The sequence below is a fragment of the Lampris incognitus genome, chromosome 1 (genome assembly GCF_029633865.1).
Source record: "Lampris incognitus isolate fLamInc1 chromosome 1, fLamInc1.hap2, whole genome shotgun sequence".
NCBI classification, from domain to species: Eukaryota; Metazoa; Chordata; class Actinopteri; order Lampriformes; family Lampridae; genus Lampris; species Lampris incognitus.
The window spans coordinates 104,336,163-104,342,237 of NC_079211.1; positions in this window are offsets into that span (position 1 = coordinate 104,336,163).

A 6,075-nucleotide genomic window follows, 5' to 3' on the forward strand; every position below is an offset into this window, starting at 1 on the left:
GAGCACAGTGGAATGCTTAAATGAGACTCAAAGACAAAAGGTTAAATGTAAACGGTATGCTTGCTTTTTATTAGAACAAGGAATTTGAAAAAACAAAAATATATTTTCTTTATATATTTTCATTGTCATTGTGTATGGTACCGACATATATATATATATATATATATATATATATATATATATATACACATACGTACATGTCGGTGTTGAGTCTAATCTTTTGCAAAAGACTCGCCCGGTTCTTTGATTCAGGTCGACATAGGCAAATAAGAAGTCAGACGACTTCTTGCTGGTTCGTGTCATTTTATTTAGCACACAACAAATAGTTCACAGGTAATGCTGCAGCGCTGGAGACGTACCCTCGGTGAAACCGGGAGTCGTTTGCCAAATAACAGAAACACATAGTGATATATACTAAAACAACAAGGCGTGGTGCTTTTCGGAGACAGGCGTGATCTTCTTTTTTGGTTTCCCTTGGTCATTGCCGATTACGTTTTCCTCGTGTTTTGCAGGTGTCGTTCCTGCTCCAAGGCCGTCCTAATCAGGCCGGCGTACACAGACTCCCTGGCCGTCCTAATCAGGCCGGCATACAATGTTCCTACTCTCAGGCCCAGCTCCTTTATCGGTACCATACACAATGACAATGAAAATATATTTGCTGATTGAACAATACAGCAATTGCCTAATTCACAGTTCCAGGGAATGAATCCACTAATCAAGTCCAGGATCCAAGAGAACGTTAAAGGGAAAAGTATGAGTTCAGAGTTCCAGGGGATTGGGGAGCGTGTGTGTGTGTGTGTGTGTGTGGGGGGGGGGGGGATTGTGAAAGGAGAAAATAAGAATGATGACGCTGAGTGTGGGGTTGTTTGGAAAAGATGGGGGCATTTTTACTGTCCCTCTGATGTGGTGGGAAGGCTCACCATCTATTATATATAACAAAAAAACAAAAAAAACCTGACCAATTTTGTGCGAACAGACTGGACACATGCACAAAATAGCTTACCTGGTAAGTCACAGTTTCAATTTTGTGTGAGCGGGCTGGACGCATGCACAAAATGGCGTACCCAGTCACGCCACACAGTTTCTTGTTCCCCCCCGGAGCAGTGATAATAGACGGAAAGTTCGGGAAATTTCCAAGCACTTCAAACCCATTCACAAGCTAGCAACCACAGCTCGAGCCAGGCTAACTCACTTATGCTCACTGTACTTAGGTACCACTTTGGTAAGGTCTAAGTTGTCTACAGTAGAATCCGTTTTAGTTAGATTCCTGGGTTTTCTTCTATTTCTTGTTATTCACGTCCTTGATCGCACTGCTCAGAAAAAGGTGCTCTCACTCTGTCTCCGTCTCGGTTGTGGTTGGATGGGATACAGCCACGGACGGAAGTGACGCACAATCTCGCTGGGCGTATTTCGTTGCTATGGCGACAGTTAGCCTCGCTAACCTCCTGAGTTACCGCGGGTTTTGACTTTGGTTTTTAAAGCCAGATGAACGATGAGTCGGATGAATCAGTTTTACTCTCCACACACGACGCAAAGGAAAAAACAAAACACTTGCTCCCAATGAGACGGGTGGGGCTAGCCACCAACAGCAGGATGCTGCTTGGATGAAACCAACATATCGTTCTATTCTCTAATATTTAATTGGATATTAAATATGCTATGAACTTTGGAACTATTTCATTTATTACTTCTTGAATAAAATTACTGGACTATAGCTATCCATTATATTATCTGGGTTACATTTAGTTAATCAGATAAAGCCGAAAGAAACCAAATTTTTAAATGAAATAAAGAGAAAGTAAAAATCTCTTCTTGCTGCACATATCACGTGTATAATGTGATACAGAAAAACAGTTTAAATTACTTTTCTCTGGGTATCACTCACAGGCCTGAGAGACACCAGCATTCAACCCTCAACCTATATCAAACCACTTGGCCCCAAACCCAGGTCTGGGGTCAAATCTGCAATTCCTACCACACGACTAAGAGGAATACTCTGCTGTCCTTTGTATCCAGAACATTAAAACAAAAAAATTGAAAGAAAAAAATACAGTGATAATGTGGACAGAATAGAAACCACAAATATGTGCATCTCAATCGTTTTACATGCATTTTACATTGAGCTCTCTGGGAGTGTACATGCAGTAAACAGAAATTTGTTAGTGTTCACCTGTCTTAGTAGAGGGACGCACAAAGCTTGTGTTCACACATAGACACATGCCAAGTCTTGCAGATTTACCCTTCAAAGAGGTCATGTACGTAAGAGCAGGTTCTCTTGCAGTGTGGCATCTCTGGAACAAGTGTTTGGTGTCCACTGCCTTTCTGAAGGATGCTTCAATACTGAGGCCACAGATGTAGGTGTCGATGCACTACAGTGAACGTTATAGATATGGATGCCATCTTGGAGTTTTCGCTCATTTGGCATTCTTTGTTTTCATCTGCTGGGGTTCGAACCCATTGGTCTGCAGGTTGTGGGTCTGGGCCATCCTGCTTCTCAAAGCCAAGTACCAAGAGTGTCATAATTAAGAAAGTGACCCTGTGGAGGATGACAGAAAAGTGAAGTGGTCTCATCTCCTTTCTGTCATCCTCCATTAAGTAGAAACTACTGTCATTCTGAAACTCCGACTTCCTGTTGTCAAGTCCTATTTTCCCGTAACCTGTATTCTTCCTCACCCCACCTTGTCTCTGGGCCAGCCACCATCCCCAGCCGGTGCTTTCCAAATGGCACCAACAGCCGTTTCCATCCAGAGGTGTATTGAGGAGCAGGACTGTAAACAAGTATAAACAGGTTGTTTTCTGACAGGACTGCTGCCAATTGTGTTGGCAACAAAGAAACACCACAGGGTGTGCGGCAATGCTTTACCATATGCATCAAAGAGAAAAAGAGATCAAGATGGCAAACTGACACAGGGCAGCTGGGAATAGAAACCAGATAATAATACAACTTTAGAATGATATAGGGGGAAAGGAAAGCAAAACTAAAACATAAATAAATGAATAACACATCCAGAGATCGGATGTGGTGGGATTCAAGAACAGGACTCTATGTAGCGCTTTCTTGGTATCACCTTACCTGAGATACAGCACCCTGGGTCCTTTAACATAAACCCTGTTTTGTTTTTATGTAGGTTACCCCTTAAAGGTAAGTAAAGTATTAATTGCCTGCCAACTTAAGATATTATGATACAAATGTATTTTTAACCTTAACCTTATCCCTATAAAATCCTATACTTTTAACTCATTTAACCCCCTCTATTTATTACATGTTTATTAACAGGACAATGAGAAAAGTGAAATTACCTTTCATGAAGATGTATTATCTATTCACAGTAGAAAATAATAATTGAAATGAAAATAGACCCCTTTTTAGTGTTCTTTTAAGGCACTAAGGAGTTTCACTCAACAACAAAAATATAGGCACTGACCCTTTAAACCTGTATTCACAATTAGGAAACATTAATAATCAATTTGCATGAATTTACATTTACAATGAACACAACAGAAACTAACAACAATTAAGTATTCACTGGTGTGGGCCCACATAATAAAAATAAAAACAAAAGCCGGCAAGAAACAAATAAACAACCCCGTTGCAGGCCTGGTGGGAGCTGGGTTTGAGAACTGTAACTGTGGGTGACTCACCCCTGATGAGAAGTCACATGTCTCTGCCCATCTGCTCCGGCGATGACTATGGTGAAGAAAAATCCACCTCGGTCCCAGAGGCGATGAAGAGGGGACACAGTGGAGCTCCCTCGTTGCCAGAGGTGCAGCCGTGCTTTCCCGGTCACACGGGGCGCTGTCCGGTGACGCTGTATGCAGCCTGTGTGTACATATTAACTGAAACTTAACTCCGGTGTATTTACACCGGGGTTACATCTACAACAGAGTTCTGCAAAAAGATAAACTGCCCAGTGCGTCCGGGTTGCGTAGCGGTCTATTCCATTGCCTACCAACACGGGAATCGCCGGTTCGAATCCCTGTGTTACCTCCGGCTTGATTGGGCATCCCTACAGACACAATTGGCCGTGTCTGCGGGTAGGAGGCCAGATGTGGGTATGTGTCCTAGTCGCTGCACTAGCGCTTCCTCTGTTTAGTCGGGGGGGGGGGGGGGGGGTCAGTCACGCTATTCCCCTCAGCTCCCCCCTTCCCATGCGCTCTGTCCCCCTGGCGAAAGTCCTCACTGTCAGGTGAAAAGAAGTGGCTGTCGACTCCACATGTATCAGAGGAAGCATGTGGTAGTCTGCAGCCCTCCCCGGATCGACAGAGAGGGTGGCGCAGCGACCGGGATGGCTCAGAAGAGTGGGGTAATTGGCCGGATACAATTGGGGAGAAAAAGGGGGGAACCCCCCCCCCCCCCAATAAATAAATGAAATTAAACTGGCAGAAGATGTCGAGAGCGAACCATGCTGCCGGTTCACTATTAGGAACATAACCATGGATGGGACCAGGTACTACTACATCATGGCGGCACCCGGAACATCTACGGCGTCACGCATATTGGGCCTGCTGCAAGCCCCGCCACCCGTGGATAAATATGGCACGAGGCTTTTGAGCTATCAGAGATGGAGCGGGCGGACTGGTTGTTTTCACTGCACGGCTTAGGAGACGGCAAGCCATCGGAATTGCAAGCAAGCAACATTATATTTATGTAGCACTTTTAAAACATACAGTTACAAAGTGCTTTACGCTCAATGCACAAACTACGAATAAATACATAAAATAGATTGAATGAAATAAAAACATGGCAGAGGGAGTAACAGACCAAGCTAAAAACGAAACGAAACAGACGTCAGGGGTGGGAATCTATAAAAAGGTTTGCCTGAAAAGATGGGTTTTTAGAAGCTCCTTAAAACAGTCCAAAGATTCAGCAAATCTAGTGGATTGGGGAAGATTATTCCAGAGGCTTGAGGCTAAAACTGCAAAGGCAGGGGTCACCTTTTGTTTTGCAGTTGGAGTGAGGAATGGATAAAAGACCGAGGTTTGAGTATCGGGAGTGGTTGGGAAGGGGAATGAGGAATGAGAGGATCAGAAATACGTATAACTGGGGGTAAGAGCATGCTCTGCTTTAAATGTAATCAATAAAATCTTATAGATTATTCTAAATTTTATGGGAAGCCAATGGAGGGATACAAAAATAGGGGTAATATGAGACCTACGGCTTGTTCTAGTTAGTAGTCTAGCAGCTGCATTCTGAACCAACTGTAGACCATTTAAAGTAGCTTGGTTGAGGCCAGAGTAGAGGGAGTTACAGTAATCTAGACGGGAGAAAATGCAAGTGTGAGTTAATTTTTCGATATCCTTAAAAGACAATATCTCAGTTTTTTGCAATATTTCATAGATGAGGAAAACAGGATTGGTCAAGCCTTGTAACACAGTGTTCGAAAGACACCATGGTCAAAGATGATACCAAGATTTTTAACGTAGGTTTGATGTTTGAATGAAGTGGACCAATAAACTGATCAACTGCAGTGGCAAAGTTCTCAGGACCAGTTAAGAGAACTTCAGTTTTGTCGGGGTTTAGATGGAAGAAATTAAGAGACGTCCAGTCTTTGGTGGCAGCTAAGCAATCATGGAGGGAGGACAGTTGATTTCAGGTTATTGGGTTTGGCAGAGAAATAGATCTGAGTATCATCGGCATAACAGTGGCATGATATGTCTTGAAAGTGACTAAACAAATGACCCAGAGGAAGCATGTATAAAGGGAAGAGGATTGGCCCAAGGAAAGACCCCTGAGGGCACAGTAGGGGAGCTGACGAGGATACTAGTTTTTTAATACAAACATTAAATTATGTATTTGTCAGATAAGAGCGAAACCAATTTAATGCTGAACCAGAAATGCCAAACCAGTTCTCCAACCTATCAAATAAGATGGCATGATCAACGGTATCAAAGGCAGCAGTTAAATCTAGGAGAATAAGAGTAGAGTATTCACCTTTATCAGCATACATAAGAATGTCATTCATTGTGACGAAAGCCAGATTGAAATTTATCAAAAATGTCATGAGTCAGCTGCAGGATTTTGTCTGCAACACATTTTTTTCAAGGATTTTGGGTAAGAAAGAAAGTCTGGAAATT